General features: G+C 43.0%; 1 protein-coding gene across 40 annotated transcripts in view; it reads right to left on the reverse strand.

The window, feature by feature from the left end:
- Positions 1-18923, reverse strand: part of LOC107129614 (uncharacterized) — a 487674-nt gene that overhangs the window by 186078 nt on the left and 282673 nt on the right. Inside the window, exon 1 of one of the 40 annotated variants that reach the window (XR_012434203.1) lies at positions 6719-6908. The exons of the other annotated variants lie outside the window; for them this stretch is intronic. The gene's annotated coding sequence lies outside the window, so the exon portion shown is untranslated. Of the gene's footprint in view, positions 1-6718; positions 6909-18923 lie in introns of those variants that run through there. 40 annotated transcript variants of the gene reach the window in all.

Genomic DNA, 18923 nt, shown 5'->3' on the forward strand with positions numbered 1-18923 from the left:
GGCCCATGATGGTCATTTATTTTGGTTGTTGGTTTTTTAATCTTATCTCTACACCACAACCTCCCTGAGATTCATGCATCGATGATCTATCTACGTCACTTAGCACCACACTGTGCACATCAGAACCACTGAATCAAATCTTGACAGAAGGAAACAATAGGCCCCAACTCACATGATGGGGTTTAATAAAGACAAATGGAAAATTCCTCATTCAAGTGTTCGAGAATGAGCCACAGGGTTAGGACACAGTGGCTCACACCTATAATCCCAGCACTTTGGGAGGCCAACGTGGGAGGATTGCTGGAGCCCAGGAGTTCAAGGCCAGCCTTGGCAACATAGCAAGACTCCATCTCTACAAAAAATTAAAAAGTTAGCTGGGCATGTTGCCACATGCTGTAGACCCAGTTACTCAAGAGGCTGAGCAGGGAGAATTGCTTGAGCTCAGGAGTTTTAGGTGGCAATGAGATATGATCACACCACTGCACTTCAGCCTAGGCAACAGAGTGAGACCCAGCCTCAAAAAAAAATGAATGACATAAGCATCGGGTGGGAAGGCTCTGGCTTGTGATAAGGAAAAAGAAAAATCTCAACATTTCAGCTAAAAAGCTCAATATATTTCACTTCATATATATATATATATATATATATTTTTTTTTTTAAATTAATTAAATTATTTATTTATTTTGAGACAGGATTTTGCTCGTCGCCCAGGCTGGAGTACAGTGGCACGATCTCGGCTCACTGCAATCTCAGCCTCCCAGGTTCAAGCAATTCTCCTGCCTCAGTCTCCCAAGTAGCTGGGATTACAGGCGCCTGCCACCACATCTGGCTAATTTTTTGTATTTTTAGTAGAGCAGGGTTTCATCATGTTTGCCAGACTGGTCTGGAACTCCTGACCTCAGGTGATCCACCCACCTCGGCCTCCCAAAGTGCAGAGATTATAGGCGTGACCCACCACACCTGGCCCTCAAATGTATTCTTTAGGTTCTTTAGGTTGAATCTCACTTTTAATGGCTTAGAACAGAATTAGCTCACATAAAGCCATCTTTTTGTTCAAACACCCATAGAAACTAACTTTACCTATGCAGTCTGGTCATGGTCTCAAAAGACTTCTCAAAAGAGCACTGAAGGCAAAGCCACACCCAATGAGAAGTGGCACTCAATAGAAAATCTCTTAGTCATGCGGCATCTGAGGTCTGGATCATCCTATGCCCCCTCTTCTTTCCTTTCATTCTGATTTGTGAAATAATGCTACTTTGGCCCAGGTTTCTGCCACTTCCCAACCAGTTCTAAATTTTCTTTGTTAAAATTAGTTTGTGCTCTACTTTCTTGGTTATCTACTTAAACTTCTGGAGATAAAACTGTTTGAATAGCAAGTCCAGGTTTTACTACATGCTGTTTTTAGCAAGAAAAGAGATTCATTGCAATGGTCTGGACATTGCAGGTCTCGCCTCCTTAGTCTCGTTTTACTATGTTAAGTTTGTAATTCAAGCTTTAAAAAAAAAATCAGACAAAAACCACTCCATCTGACTTGGCTTTCTGGGACACAACTACTATAATATCACTTCTTTCTCTTGCCCTTTTATTCCTCCCCAAATGCTGTTCTCAGTGCTTCTCCTTTCAGGTTTATGTTGTTGTTTTTTTAATGTAGGTGCATTCCTCCTTCACAAATGAAAGAGAGTCGCCGTAGTAGAATAGACAGAATCTGGGGTTGAAATTTACACAGCCTTAGGTCTAATCCACATTACCAGTGTTAGATGTCTATATGGTGTTAAGCATGTTGCCAAGATACTTAGCTTTCCTGGTCTCAGTTTCCTTATCTCTGAAGTGGGGCTAATAATATTAAATTATCAGGATTGTTTTCAGAATAGACCTAAATAATAAATTGAAATCTCTGTACATGGTATCTGATATGGTAGAAAGATAGGTACTTACATACATTTGTACATACATATATACATACATGTGCGTACCCTTCTATAGGTTCTTTCATTACCATATCCAAGAAGGAGTACCTCGGTATCGGTGCTTTCTAAGCAATTAAATTTACCTCTACTATAGTAATTTCAAATTCCCTTTCTAAAAGCCAAGCGCTGCATATGCCTTAAATATCTGAGTCACAGGCCAGGGGCGGTGGCTCACGCCTGTAATCCCAGCACTGTGGGAGGCCAAGGCAGGTGGATCACCTGAGGTCAGGAGTTCGAGACCAGCCTGACCAACATTGTGAAACTCCATCTCTACTAAAAATACAAAATTAACTGGGTGTGGTGGCACATGCCTGTAATCCCAGCTACTTGGGAGGCTGAGTCAGGAGAATCACTTGAACGCAGGAGGCAGAGGTTGCAGTTGAGCCTAGATTGCACCACTGCACTCCAGCCTAGGCAACGAGAATAAAACTGCTTCAAAAAAAAAAAAAAAAAAAAAATCTGAGTCCTAAGTCCTCATCTCTTTCACCTTGACAGTTCTTCTAGCAGTTTTGGGCATGTCCTAGGGTGGCTGTCCAGAGATCATTCTTGTTACCTTCCCACTACTGCAGTTTCCTCACGGCCTCCCTTCCCCACTAAATACACACAAATGTGGGTTTATAACCTTGAGGATTAAAGTGACATTCCCTTCCAACATGCATGCTTCCTGTTTTTTCCTGAGATGCATCCCATCCATATCCATGACTCTGTCACTTTTATATACAAAGTCCTGGTCTATAAAATCATATCCTGTTCTTGGCATCATTTACAAAGGCAGTTGTTCCTTTTATACACCCTTTGTCCTCTATCAAAGTTACAATATTGACTCTCCTATCTTGTTTAAAAAGTGAGCTTGGGCAAGTGCAGTGGCTCACACCTATAATCCCAGTGCTTTGGGAAGCTAAGTCAGGAAGATCACTTGAGCCTAGGAGTTCAAGACCAGCCTGGGCAAAATGACACAGGCTCTATTTCTTTAAAAAAAAAAAACTTAATTAGCTGGGTATAGTGGCACATACTTGTAGTCCCAGCTACTTGGGAGGCTGAGGCAGGAGGATTCCTTGAGCCCACGAGTTCAAGGCTGCAGTGAGCTGATCACACTACTGCTTTCCAGCCTGGGGGACAGGGGGAAAAAAAAAAACATTGCCAAGAATGGAGTACAGACAGCACAGGTACTGAGATGTTCTGTGCACCACCTATCACAGAGTGGGGACTTAGAACTGTAAACCATCAATCCTTCATACATACATACATATCCCCGGTCTTGGTCATCACCATGGGAAGAGGCTTCATGGTGCCTAAAGTCAGAAAATCATAGAAGCCTTGACATTATAGGGCAATGTGATCAAGTTGTAATTGTATATAAAATATTTATGGAGTTTAACAGCTAGCAAAATAATGCCACCAACAACCAAAGAGTAGCAAGTCAAGATCTATTGTTAAATAATTAACTCAAATTTCAGTGCTTCAATTAAAACTGCGCAATAAGGTTTTTGTTGTTTTTTGTCTATTTGTTTGTTTACAAACAGGGTGTTTGTAGCCCAGACTGAACGCAGTAGTACAATAAGCTTTCTGCGGCCTCAAACTCCCGGGCTCAAGTGATCCTCCTGTTTTAGCCTCCTAAGTAGCTAGGGCTACAGACATGCGCCACGATGACTGACTAATTTTTTAATTTTTTGTAGAGATGGGACTCTCACTATATGGCTCATGTGGTCTGGAACTCCTGGCCTCAAGTGATCCTCCTGCGTTCGCCTCCCAAAGAACTGAGATTACAGCATGAGCCACTGTAATCTGGATCCGATAAGTATTTTAAAAGAGTATATTGAGAGAAATCTGGTGGTTTTTTTCTACCTATCCTGCTCACATTCTACGAGAAAATGGAGAAACTGGATTTTAAATAAGGAAAAACATTATGGTTTGTTCTATTAATAGCATGAAATCCCCAACTTGTAAATACTATATGGCAGATACATTCAGGTGGAGTCATTTACAAGCAAAGTCCCACAATCCATTTCAGTAGGAAATTATTTTATTATACCAAAAAGTCTCATTACTCTGGTAGCCCATTAGGGATGACCACATTCTTATAAGGCAAAAACAAGCTTTTTTCAACTAGAGAGCATTTCTTTTTTACTGAGTGCTTACTCTATGCTAGATCATGTTGTAAGTACTTTACACCCATGAATGCATTAACTCCTAACAACCACATGAGGTAAATTATTATCCCCATGTAATGAACAAGGAAAGTGAGACACAGAGAAATTAACTAAGAGTGACTAAAGGACACCCAGCTAATAGGTGACAGAGCAGGCATTCAGTCCCAAGTCTTACATTCTTATACTCAGCCCCATTGTCTTATACGCAACCCCGAAGTTGCTCTAGAAGCTAGTTAAGTCATCAATGTCCCCTGCACAATACTGGGATGACAAGATCTCAGCCCCCAGGCTCCACACCAATGAGGCAGTGTTCCTGGTGAGGACAGAGAAAGGATTCAATGTTCCTCTGAAAAAATTCCCCCTCATGTCCCTCTGTAACACAGCACACCCTCCACCCTTCAGGCTCCAGCCATGCCTGGGGATGGATGAGGGGCTAGTGAGGGTTACATTTCTCTCACACCACGTTCTCAAGCTCATGAGTGAGTCTAGAAGCAACTGGGGGCTACCTTATATGAGAATCCCTCTCCTCTATTCCTCAGAAAGCTTAAACTTTCTTTGTTTTTTGTTGTTGTTGCTGGTTTTTTGGTTTTTTGGTTTTTGTTTTTTAATTTTTTTGAGACGGAGTTTCACTCTTGTCTCCCAGGCTGGAGTGCAATGGCACGACCTCGGCTCACTGCAACCTCCACCTCCTGGGTTCAAGTGATTCTCCTGCCTCAGCCTCCCAAGTAGCTGGGATCACAGGCATGTACCACCACGCCCGGCTAATTTTGTATTTATAGTAGTGGTGCAGGTTCTCCATGTTGGTCAGGCTGGTCTCAAACTCCTGACCTCAGTTGATCCACCCACCTCGGCCTCCCAAGGTGCTGGAATTACAGGCATGAGCCACCACACCCAGCCAAAGCTTAAACTTTCTTAGAGTCTGGCAGAGAATCTTCTAGCTCATTCGCTTCCATTTCTGATGCAGTACACATGCTGAATTTTACAATTCAGGCTCTAGGAAATATCCCAGTTCCTTGACTTGCATGAGAGTTACACATATGTTTGCTTTGTGATAATCCATCCAGCCATACAATTATGTGCTCTGTGTTTTTCTATATGTATGTTATACTTGAATCACATTTTAAAAGTATATATATTTGAGCGTATGCCAAAAAAAACTTTAAAAAATATTTTTAACACTTCATCTTTGACTTAAACCATTTGATACTGATAATACGATAACCAAGAGGCAGATCTTTGAAATGCCTCTTAATACTTAAAAATATTAGCCGAGCTAGTATATAAACAGAAGTTTAGATCATCAAAGTTCCTTAAATGGCTTAATCTTCTGCCTCCCCTAATTCACACAGCCCAAAATCCAACATAATACTTGCTGTACTCTGAACATACCATGTGTTTTCACACCTGGAACGCCCTTCATCTAATTCATTCAATGAACGTTTATTTAGTCAAGAAACACAGTTGAACACAACGAGGCAGGCTCTGCCTAGTGGGAAAAACAGATGTCATTCAAATAGTCATGCAAATAATGTAAAAGTGCAGCTGGGATAACTGCTCTAAAGGTGAGATACTTGATGAGTGAACATTTATAATAGAGTTGACTTAGAGAAGTCACACCTCCCTGAAAGAGTTAACAAGGGGTCTAGCTCCTAAAGGATTGAACCAGGTAAGAGAGATGGAAGAAGTTTTCCACGCAGAGGGCCCTAGGTAAGAAGCAGCTGGTGAAAAAGAGGAACCAAAGGTGAATACGAATGTGCAAAGGCCCTGGGGTATGAAGATGCTGGTGAATGAGGAGCCACAAAGAGGCAACATCCTTCTCTCCTTTCAAAATCCTTCCTCTTCCTTCACATACTGCTCAAATGTAACTTCCTCTGCGAGGCTGTTCTCTCTTCTCCATTCGCCCTGTAAATTGATATCCCTCCCACCATTGTGGCATTTCTTCTATTCTTCTGTTAGCACTTAGCTCACTGTATTGCAATTATCTGTTTATACATCTGTCTCCCTCACTAGACTGAGAATCCATGGAGGACAAGAGCAATAAAGTATCATCTTTGTGTCTCTCTGCATCCAGGGATGAACATATTTTAAATGCTCACTAAGTGTTATGAGTGAAACAGGACAACTTAACCAAGCCACGCACACCCAGACATAAACATTTTACCTTGAAAATGTATTGCCTACTTGGTGAGTTGTCCAAATTCCTTGCAAAGACTCAGCTGTAAAGTAGCAACTTTTTAAAAAGCCTTTTTTCCCCCAACCTTAATGAATCATAAGGTGTTATTTACTTCAGCATCAGAACCATCTGCCTAGACTTTGTTAGCACAACGTAATTCGCTTTATAAATATCACACAATTATCTAATTTCTAAAAGTCTCTGCATGCTTTGAAAGGTGTTATTTTGGAAACAAGTCCTGGCCCATCCTAGGGAAATTCCCAAACCAGCATTGTAATTGCTAAGTATATCTACAGAAGCATTGAAAGGCCGGAGAGGAAGCATAAATCCCGTGCGCTGTCCCGGCTGTTTGGGGCGCTGACAGCTGGCATGGGTGGGGTCTCCACACACCCCATCACAGCTGCAGTCACCTGGCTGCTTGCACTTACAGGTAATAATTCCAGAGCACAGCAAAGCCAGCACTCAGCTCCCCTTCATCCGGACAGCAGCCCCTCTGCCCCAGCTGCTGCTGCCTGCCTGCCTGCCTGCCTTGGAAGGACTCGCCGGGCAGAAGCAAGAAGGATTACAGAACAGTGGCAGGCTTGTCTGCTGGCCTTTTTGCTGATCCCTCCAAATGGGAATAGCAGCCTCCACGGTTTTCCTTACATGGTGTCAGCAACTCCATTGCAGATTCTCCTCCCACCTCCAAATCCAATCCCGCCCTTTTAGGGAGAGGAAAAACAATGAAATCAAGATTAGGGTATTCCTGTTGCAACCCAATCCTCAGGCTCTCTGGCTATTTGATACAGGGTTGTCAGATAGGGCTCTGCCCCTCCAAGGTCTATCTGTACCTGACATCTTTATAGGATTACAGAGGAGGTTTAGCAGTGGTAGGGGTGGTAATTTAAAACTGCACCTCCTGGAGCTGTTTATGAATACAAGCAGATGTGAGCTTATCATTCCCATGCTCACAGGCACACTCCTGGAGCCCTTGAACTAAGGCCGTATCCCTGAGAACTGCACTCACTCACCGCACTGCACACTTCCTCCTTCGACTTGTCTCATCTACAAAGGGGCAGGATGTGGACTGCCTGGGAAAGGAGCCCTTTGCCAGCCCAGTCATATGGCTGCCCTTTGATCTCTTCCCACCAGACTGGGTTACTTTGTGGGCTGCTGTGTGTGTATGTGCGTGTGTGTGTGTGTTTAATCTGGCCTGTGTGGAAGTTTGTACTCTATTACAGATTTCCTGCCTTTCTTCATCTCTATTAATTATAAAATCTCTTGGGAAAAAGGAAAGGGTTCTATGAAAGAAAGGAACAGAACCCATCATGGAAAGCTGGGCCAGGTTCTGAGGAGGGAGGGGTTGCGGGCTGCACCCCAGCCTCAGTGGTCTGTCTGGTTCACTGCCAATGGGGCTACATTCGAGTTTGTTTCACAATTCCACAGAACTTACACTGTCTTGCTCTTAGAATGGAAGCTGCTTGTCTTACACAGTCGGGGACTCTTCTCTTTCAAAAAGGACTGAGCTTAGGGATAGACTGTAAGCAGGTAAAGTCAGACTAGTCAGACTTCAGTGGGCGAAGGCTTCCCTAGCAACCCTTGTCTGAGCTTCTGTCCCAAGGTCCATCCTCAGAGGCCTGAACACAGGCTTCCCATATACCTCCCCTTTCTAAGGAAAAGGACATCCCTAGTGTCTTAGCCTGTTCCTGCTGCTTTCACAAAATAACTAGACTGAACAATATATAAATAATGGAAATTGGCCAGGCATGGTGGCTCACACCTATAATCCCAGCAATTTGGAGGCCGAAGCAGAGCATTTTTTGGGCCCAGGAATTCAAGACCTACCCATGCAACATAGTGAGACCCGATCTCTACAAAAAAATTAAATCATCAGCCAGGCATGGTGGCGTGCGCCTGTGGCCCCAGCTATTCAGGAGACTGAGATGGGAGGATCACTTTACCCCAGGAAGTCGAGGCCACAGTGAGCCACGATCACTGCACTCCAGCCTGGGTAACAGAAAAAGACCCTGTCTCTAAATACAATAAAGTGAATAAAATAAATTAAATTAACAAGAAATTGATTGATCACACTTCCTGAGGTGGGAAGTCTAAGATCAAGGAGCCAACAGATTCAGTGTCAGGTCAGGGCTGGCTCTCCACTTCACAGATGGGCCTCCTTGCTGCGTTCTCACAAGATACAAGGCAGCTCCCTTCAACCTCTTTTGTAAGAGCATGAGGGCAAAACTCTTGTGACCTTATCATTTCCCCCGAAGGCCCCACCGCTTAATACCATACTACCACATTGGGTATTAGGTTCCAGTACATGACTTTTGGAGGGACACATTCAGGCAACAGCACCAAAGGGAAGAGCAGGATAAGGCGGTCTCCTCCAGGGGCCCTTTCTGAAGGCCCTGTCCCTACTCTCCTCCTCCAAATAAGTGTCCCTCCACACCATGTGCTCGTGTTCCATGTACATGCTTTATTCGGGGCATTTATCACCCTTTTAGGAAAGTATCAGTCATTCCCAACAGCATGTAAGACCCCAAAGGGCAGGAAATGGGCTCTGTTAACCCCCACTCCTCCTGACCTTAGCCCAGTATCTAGCACATGGTCGATACATGTGGATAAACAGAATTTCCAGTCATTTGGCTGCAAACATGAAGCTTCAAGTCAAAAACGCCAATTTTTCATTAGTTTATTTCAAATACCAAAGAGCTTATGTATTAAATCAACCAATATTTATTTAGAAATTATTATGTGCTAGGACTGGTCATCATAGGTCCACTTGAACCCATAAAAGTAGCCCTGCTTGGTTCTAAAACCTCTTTATCTCCCCCTTAATGTATTTGGTTGTTGTCAACATTTACTGAGTGGCTCTATCCCTCACCTTTAAACCCTTTCAAATGAAATCGACCCATCCGTGCAAACCAATTCTGAGCCCCTGAGAAAATGCTGAAGGGAAAATGCCCCACGTTTCATGTGACCCACTTGCCACCCCGACACTCACTTGTTCTCGGCTTTTGTAGTTCTATGACATTGCACATAAGCTCACATAAGCCTTGGCTGTGGCTCCCCGGGTGAACGGCCCCATCTCCACTCTCCTCCACCACACCATGTTCTCATATTCCATGTGCATGTTTTATTCAGGGCAATTATCACTCTTTTAGAAAAAGAATCAGTCACTCCCAATAGCATGTAAGCCCCCAGAGGGCAGGAACCTGGCCTCATTAATCTTCATTTCCTCTGACCTTAGACTTTCTTGACTGAACCCAGCTTTCTCTAAGTTCGAGTTCAGCACTCCTGCAGGCACAACCCAGCAGCCCTAAAGCTCTGTGCACTATAAACACAAAACAAAGGTGGGGGAAGGTTATATGTCTCCAAGAGCTTACATGTCTCTGAAATGTTGTCACATCTCTCCTCATAGCTGAAGCGTAAAGAAAGCTAGGACCTCAGGCTCCATAGGATCATATTTAACAGAATAAAAAAAAGGCTTAGCAATAACTTAGAGTACTCATCAGATCAGTTCACCCATGAATCCAGCCCATGGGAATTAAAACTCCTTCAAAAGAGTAATATCTGTGAGGTATACAGTTAGTATCCAATGCTGCTATCTCAATAGCATGGTATCAAAAAAGTTACAGATTAACAAGACTAATTTCTCAGGAGCATTTTGCAAAAAAAGGCAAATAAGCTGTTTCCTGGAAAAAAAAATGTATGTGTGTATGTTATGGTCCCACACACCTTAAAATCTAGAGTTGAAGGCTTTGCTTATCCTATAATTGAGGTGTCAGCAAATGTTTCTGTTAAGGGCATGATGGCAAATATTTTCAGTTTTGTGAGCCATACAGTCTCTGCTTCAGCTGCTTAGTCACATGCTTACAGCTCAAAAGCAGCCACAGACAGTACAGAAAACGCTGGACCTGGCTGTGTTCCAACATAACTTTCTTTACAAAAACAGATGATATAAGCAGGAGTTGAATTCATCAACATTAACAATATTATTAAATTGTGGAAGGTCCAGGTTTCAATAATCCTATCTTAAGCATAGTTTTGTCTGCTAGCACTGAAGTTGAGCTAAAAACAACTCAATTGCCATGGGCTAGTCTCAGCAAAGGAGCACATGCAACAATGATCTTTTGTGTCTGAAGACCATGCCTCAGAACTGCTTGAAAAGTGTCCAGCATCAATAGAAGGAAATGCATGTTTTCTCTTTAAAGTGAGCTTGAGTCTTAGGAAACTGCATATGTATGTGAGCCAGTCAAACAGGTTGGAGATACCCAGGTGGTATGAACTCAAGTAAGGTAACTAGTTCAGTTAGAAATCAAAGCAATGATTCTAACCTGCATATAAACATCTTAGCTGATCTACCCAGTCCCACCATATTCACTCACTCACTAGAACACCAAGCGAGGTATGGAGATAAAAATATTTAACAACTGGCGCGACGCGGTGGCTCACGCCTGTAAGCCCAGCACTTTGGGAGGCCGAGGCGGGCGCATCACAAGGTCAGGAGATCGAGACCATCCTGACCAACATGGTGAAACCCTGTCTCTTCTAAAAATACAAAACTTAGCCGGGCATGGTGCCGCACACCTGTAGTCCCAGCTACTTGGGAGGCTGAGGCAGGAGAACTGCTTGAACCTCGGAGGCAGAGGTTGCAGTGAGCCAAGATCACGCCACTGCACTCCAGCCTGGGCGACAGAACGAGACTCCATCTCAAAAAAAAAAAAAAATTAACAGCTAAAGTACATATCTGAAAAAGATTAGCACTGAACAGGATCTTATGGGCCAGCTGGGGGAAAAAACACTCTAATTCATCCAAAGAAATTGAGGTACAGCGGATTTGTCACTTGCCCAGTATCACAAAGCTAGGACATAGGGGAGGCATGACCATATGACAGTAAACTATTAGTTCTAAGAAGCAGCAACCATGCCTGCTATGGCTTCACATTGCATTTTCTGCCTCCACCACACCTCCTGGAATATATCAAGGAATTAAGAAATATTTGCTGAATAAACAAAGAATTAATGAAAAAAGCAAAAATGAACCAGATCTCCTTCCTGTCAAATATTGTGTGGACGAATACATTCACTGTTCAAAAAGACTATGCTATTTGTAATTTTCTTCTTGATGTTGAATTGTACATTGGGTTCTTCAGACGCCACAATAAACTGCTGAACTAATGTGAGTGGCCTAAAGGAGGGGAAGTGCCACTCAAGGCAACTACGGTAATTCCGTCCTAAGGAATTTTTTACACACGATGAGAATCGGTCTGGAACATCAATGATGTCTTTATCTTCAACTACTACACACAGAGGACTCAGTCTGAGTGTACTAATACTGTCTGCCCAGGTTTTCCCAGGACTTGCCAAATGTAAGCCTGATTGCTTAGAGAGGTTGTGGCTTATTGCACATTATCCACACCCACTCATCCATCACCGTGAGACTTCGTGGTATACAAAGCAAGCTCCTCCGCGCAAGGGTTAGGATCTACTCTCTGACTATTCCTAGCTGGCGCCATATGTTGGCTTCCTGACAACAGACAGGACAGGTGCTGTCCCAGGAGACACTGCTGCAGAGAGAGGTTCCTACTTGACCACCATAACATCTGAAGTACCTAACCCAGCTCCACAGTTGAAGGTCAAGTGGAAATGACCTGCATTCCTTCCACAGGTGTTGGCCTTTTAAAAGGAATGCAGACTTTGAGCTCCATTTATGTTTTCAAAATATTGCTTTTTCTTTGAACTAACATGGAATGTGTAACTTTATCCACAGACTGTGCAATTTTACAGCCACCCAATTTCTAGGATATGACTCTTCAATATCTCAACTATTTTTAAAAATCCTTAGAAAATCCTACTATCAAGATCTAGAAAATAAAGGTTCTTCCTTTTTTCTTTAAAAAGCTACATATAAATATGGGTGGGTGGGTGGGGGTGTATGTGTGCCTTTATGCATATATGTGTGTATTTTGTTGGTGTTTTTTGTTATTTGGGTCTTTTTTCTTAGGATGACAACCTTAATTTAAAGGGTCAGATTATTGAGCAGCCATTTCTGACCCTCCTTTCTATGTCTGCAACACTGACTATTTAGCATAGGCCATTAAAGAACCAGAAATCATTCAGGGTAGGAAAAGGTCCTACTCCTTAATCACTTAGTCTATACACCACCACCAAATATGTTTGGATAATTTACAAAAATTCTACAAATTTTGCCAACGGCTGAAAAACAATTTAAAAAATTATGTTAATTAATTACATCAATTAAAAGATTTAAAATACATAACCTCTGTAAATAAAGATTTTAGAGAACACCTCGGTTCTCTGGCTGTGCTGATATAATACTCTTCTGGAACTATTAATAATACCTAACTCCCCCAAAATTTTGTAATACTAAAAAAAAACACAAACGTAAGAAACTTTTCATTTTATTTCACATATATATGATTTTCCAGGGTGGAATACACACATACACATACCTTTATAGAACTGAAATGCCAAATTCAAAACATCTATGAGATAAATTCAGACATCTGAAGGGGGTTTCCCACAATTACATTTGCAGTGTTATCAACAAAATCGGTTTATTTTAAGATTGCCTGCCCAATATATAAATTTCCCTTTGTGTTTGAAATACTTTTATCAGATAAGATAGCTTTTGTTTAAACTGCTATTTTCAGAATTTGCTTTGGGGGTTTTGAATGCACACAGTGGAGTAACTTGAGATTTCCTACCCTGCTTTAAAATGTGTTTCTTCTGTCTTGTTTGTATTTAGTAATTTCCTGTCAAATAACCTCACATAATTAACTTTCCTTGCTCCAACCTACTTCTTTTTTCCTATTCCTACTTCCTGAGGACAGTAATAAAATGCTGATTACATTCGGCTGTTATCTGCCTTTCCCTCCTTCTCCATCCCCCTTTCTCTCCCTTTGTGGAAGCCCTCATGCAGGTTTCAGCAGTTCACGGACAAAGAAAGACCTGGAACAGGAAGGGAAGCAAACCAGACTGCGGGAATTCCTGATCATCTTTTTTCTTTTTCTTTTTTTTTTTTTTGAGATGGAGTCTCGCTCTGTCGCCCAGGCTGGAGTACAGTGGCGCGATCTCGACTCACTGCAAGCTCCGCCTCCTGGGTTCATGCCATTCTCCTGCCTCAGCTTCCCGAGTAGCTGGGATTACAGGCTCCTGCTACCATGCCCAGCTAATTTTTTGTATTTTTAGTAGAGACGGGGTTTCACTGTGTTAGCCAGGATGGTCTCGATCTCCTGACCTCGTGATGCGCCCACCTTGGCCTCCCAAAGTGCTGAGATTACAGGCGTGAGCCACCGCGCCCAGCCCTGATCATCCGTATTTACTGGTAATGCTATTGCATTAATGGGTAATGCTATTGCTGAGGTGGGCCCAGTAAGTAGTAGATGTGCTTTGTTTTTTTTCCCTAAAATTCTATGAAATGCACAGACCAAATCCCCACTGCACTGTTCCGATGCATGTAGGAATGCCTCCCTTCTCATTCCCGATCAAGGCTTGAGATGGCTGGGAAAAGGAGTCATGCTAGGGTAGGAAGAATGCCCACTAGGGTTTACGGAATTCCACTGACAGACAGAAATAGAAATTAAACCCAACTATTTTTCATATAGTCTGTGTTATTTCTTGATAATTCATCTTTCCTTTCACACTAATTGTATACTTTGATCGAAATTAAGCAAGTAATTCACTAGCTCTATTACCTGTGCATTCCAAACACACACTTCCAAACACATGGCATGGGGGGAAAAGCAAAAAATGTTGTGACTCCATTAAATATTAATTTATTTTGAGACAGGGTCTCACTCTGTTGCCTAGGCTGGAGTGCAGTGGCATGGTAACAGCTCACTGCAGCCTTGACTTCCAGGGCTCAAGCGATCCTCCCATCTCAGCCTCCCTAGTAGCTGTACAGGAACATGCCACCATGCCCAGCTAATCTTTTTTATCTTTTTTTTTTTTTTCTTTGAGATGGAGTCTCACTCTGTCACCCAGGGTGGAGTGCAGTGGTGCGATCTCGGCTCACTGCAACCTCTGCCTCCTGGGTTCAAGCAATTCTCCTACCTCAGCCTCCCGAGTAGCTGGATTATGGGCATCCGCCATCACGTCCCACTAATGTTTTGTATTTTTAGTAGAGACGGGGTTTCACCATGTTGGCCAGGATGGTCTCGTTCTCCTGACTTCGTGATCCGCCCACCTCAGCCTCCCAAAGTGCTGGGATTACAGATGTGAGTCACCGTGCCCAGCCAAATTTCTTTTATCTTTTGTAGAAACAGTTTTGTCATGTTGCCTAGGCCGGTCTCAAACTCCTAGGCTCAAGTAATCCTCCTGCCTCGGCCTCCTAAAGTGCTGGAATGACACAAGTGAGCCACCACACTTGGCCCAAATTTTAGTACTAGAATCATACATTCAGCCGGGTGTGGTGGCTCAAGCCTGTAATCCCAGCACTTTGGGAGGCCGAGACGGGCAGATCACGAGGTCAGGAGATCGAGACCATCCTGGCTAACATGGTGAAACCCCCTCTCTACTAAAAAATACAAAAAAAAACTAGCCAGGCGAGGTGGCGGGCGCCTGTAGTCCCAGCTACTCAGGAGGCTGAGGCAAGAGAATGGCGTAAACCCGAGAGGCGGAGCTTGCAGTGAGCTGAGATCCAGCCACTGCACTCCAGCCTGGGCAACAGAGCGAGACTCCGTCTCAAAAAAAAAAAAAGAATCATACGTTCAGAACAGAATCAGTGACTGATTGTCTTCACATAGATCAGGGTGTCCTAGCGCTACTGAAATATTGGACTCAATAATTCTTTTTTGTGCAATGCTGTCCTATACATTGTAGGGTTTTGGTTTTGGTTTTACCCTAATACTATGAATATACAGGCCTCAATAATTCTTTGTTGTGGGGGGCTGCCCTATTCATTGTTCTGTAGAATGTTTAGCTATATATATAGCCTCTACCCACTAGATGCTAGTTTTACCTTCACCTACCCCATTCATGACAACCAAAACTGTCTCTAGACATTGACAGATGTCCCCTGGGTGAAATAAAATCACCCTCACTGAAAAATGCTGATATGCATTACACTCAGGGAAAAGAACCTGCTTCCTTACACACAAACCAAGTTGTAAAAAATCTAGCTACTTCATCGTATAAAGAATTCAACCTTGTAATTCCAGAAACGGCCTCCGTTCTGACCACTAAATATTTGAAGAAGTAAATGATGGTGACTTCATATCATGAATATGCCTTGAGTTCACAAGTGGCATACCCTACTGTTCCAAACCTATTGCAAAGGGTAGAAGGGAAATCCCAAGAATCAAAAATTATAAACCTCATCGTGGACCAGAAACAGACCACAAAGGCCATCTGGCAGGACGAGCTAAGCCACAGGTTGCTGGAATCCAGAGCTTGAGCCAATGGTGCCTGGAGTTTGATACCTGATGGGCCTGTGGGTATAATTTACACCAAGCAGTTTCACTCCAGGGTGCATGCCTTAGAGAAACTCTTGAAGCACATCAGTTGGCATACACAAACAAGAGTGTTCATAATGGCACTGCTACTGATAGGAAAAATCTAAACCACCAAAAGTCTACTTATGAGAGAATCAGTAAATATGTTGTAGTATATGCAAATGATGTAATATTATCCATAGCTGTAGTAGAAAAACTGCTGCTACAGGTAACACTAAGTCTTAGAAACATGATTTTGAATAAAGGGCAAGTCACAAGGTGACAGTACTTTTTATGAAGTTAAACATAAGCAAATCTTAAACCTATTACAGTTATTTTAAAAACCCATTGAAACCCATTTTTGAAAACCTAGTATGTATGTTTTTGAAGGCAAAAGAATGAGAAACACTATATTCAGACTAGTGGTTACCTCTGGGAAGGAAGCAGGAGGTTTTTATACATGTAGAGTGAACTCTATTGGAAATGTCTATGGTGATTCACTTACTATTATAGTTCATAACATACCTATAGTTTGTAGGTGTATGTTCATGTGTGTGTATTTGTGTACCTTCATACATATCAAATATTATATAACCATTTTATAATTTTTCTTCCAGGAAAAAGTAAAAAAAGACATAAGAAAAATGATGGTAAACTGGAAACAAAAGCAAATATTAAAGGATGTATTTCAGTAAACTAAAAGGTAAAGCCAAGGAACAGTTAAGGGATATAAGAAATAAGAAGCAAATAAATCAGTAAAATACCAGATGTCATTTGATTGATTTAAAAATTAATAACCAATTTTTTATGTTAAAAAGGGGAAAGTTGGCTGAGTACAGTGGCTTATGCCTATAATTCCAGCACTTAGAGGCTGAGGTGGGCAGACTGCTTGAGCCCAGTATTTTGAGACCAGCACGGCCAACATGGCAAGACCCTGTCTTTACATAAAATACAAAAATTAGCTGGGTGTGGAGGCACGCACCTGTAGTCCCAGCTACTTGAGAGGCTGAGGTGGGAGGATCACCTGAGCTCAGGAGGTCAAGGCTGAGTGAGCCATGATTGTGCCAGTGCATTCTAGCCTAGGTGACAGAGCAAGACCCTGTTTCAAAAAAAAAAAGGAGGTAGGTGGGTCATTAAAATTCCATGCAACAAAAACAAGATGAGGAGGTTGTTTAATGGAGAGTTAAGGCATGCTAAAGTCCTTTTTATAATCAGGAAGACATCAGGCACATTGGCTCATGCCTGTAATCCCAGCACTTTGGGAGGCTGAGGCAGGTGGATCACAAGGTGAGGCATTCAAGACCAGCCTGGCCAAGATTGTGAAACCCTGTCTCTACTAAAACTACAAAAATTAGCTGGGCATGGTGGTGGGCACCTGTAATCCTAGTTACGCAGGAGGCTGAGGCATGAGAATCACTTGAACCTGGGAAGTAGAGGTTGCAGTGAGCGGAGATCGCGCCATTGCATTCCAGCCTGGCAACTAAGTGAGACTCTGTCGTGAAAAAAAAAAAAAAAAAAAAGGCCAGGTGCGATGGCTTACACCTGTAATCCCAGCACTTTGGCAGGCGAGGCAGGCGGATCACAAGGTCAGGAAGTCAAAACCAGCCTGGCCAACATGGTGAAACCCCATCTCTACTAAAAACACAAAAATTAGCTGGGCCTGGTGGCAGGCGCTACAGGCAGGAGAATTGCTTGAAGCCTGGAGGCGGAGGCTGCAGTGAGCCAAGATAGAGCACCACATTCCAGCCTGGGTGACAGAGTGAGACTCCATCTCAAAAAAAAAAAAACAAAACAACAACAACAAAAAACAATACTGCACTGGTAGAGTGGAAACAAAGGCAAGGCGGGGAAATAGAACTAGATTTGAATTCATATTAACTCAAGGAAACTTTCAATCCCTACCACTGTTACTCACTGAGCAGAAACACAGCAATTGAGGACCCATAACTAAAGCATAGGCTACCTCAATCCACAGACATCCTCATGAGCTATATTATTGTGTGGCACCGTTGAAAAGCAGCAAGAGTCCCACACCTGAAGCCAAAAACATGGGTGGAAGGGCTGGGCGTGGTGGCTCATGCCTGTAATCCCAGCACTTTGGGAGGCTGAGGCAGGCGGATCACCTGAGGTCGGGAGTTTGAGACCAGCCTGACCAGCATGGAGAAACCTCATCTCTACTAAAAATACAAAATTAACCAGGCGTGGTGGCACATGCCTGTAATCCCAGCTACTCAGGAGGCTGAGGCAGGAGAACCACTTGAACCCAAGAGGCAGAGGTAGCGGTTTGCCAAGATCATGCCATTATACTCCAGCCTGGGCAACATGAGCGAAACTCTGTCTCAAAAAAACAACAACAACAACAAAAAAAAACGGTGTAAGCCCTGATCAGCACTGCATGGTGGCAGAGCCCGGGCACTGCGTGCATCCGGGCTCTGCACTTACTAGAATCTTCTTTTTTTTTTTTTTTTTTGAGATGGACTCTGGCTCTGTTGCCCAGGCTGGAGTGCACTGGCCGGATCTCGGCTCACTGCAAGCTCCGCCTCCTGGGTTTAGGCCATTCTCCTGCCTCAGCGTCCCGAGTAGCTGGGAGTACAGGCGCCCGCCACCTCGCCCAGCTAGTTTTTTTGTATTTTTTGGTAGAGACGGGGTTTCTCCGTGTTAGCCAGGATGGTCTCGATCTTCTGACCTCGTGATCCACCCGTCTCGGCCTCCCAAAGTGCTGGGATTACAGGCTTGAGCCACCGCGCCTGGCCTAGAATCCTAAATATATTACTTGGCTTCTTTGTGCGTCAGGATCCCCATAGGTAATACAGACATAACAATAGTACCTTCCTCACAGGACTAATGTGAAGATTTAAAAATTTAATATGTGTAAAGTACTTAGAAAAGTTCTCAGAAACACTAAGACTCAGTAAACTGTTGCTGTTATTATTACCAGCTTTCTAGTTGAATGCCTTTGGGCCCAAGTCCTTGAAATCCCTGAGCCTCTGCTTTCTTCTTTTTAAAACATAATATTCCTGTCTTCATAACATTTGCTGCACGGTTTGGAAGAAAATAAAAGGAAAAATGGCTTTGTAAATTGCTAGTGTTATACCAATAGTAGTTATAGAACTAAGTTCCACTGCATTTCAGAGAATCAAGAGCTCTTTTTTCTTGTATAGATTGATATTTGTTAACTCCCTGGGTTGTCAAG

The sequence above is a fragment of the Macaca fascicularis genome, chromosome 4 (assembly GCF_037993035.2).
Source record: "Macaca fascicularis isolate 582-1 chromosome 4, T2T-MFA8v1.1".
Taxonomy (NCBI): Eukaryota; Metazoa; Chordata; class Mammalia; order Primates; family Cercopithecidae; genus Macaca; species Macaca fascicularis.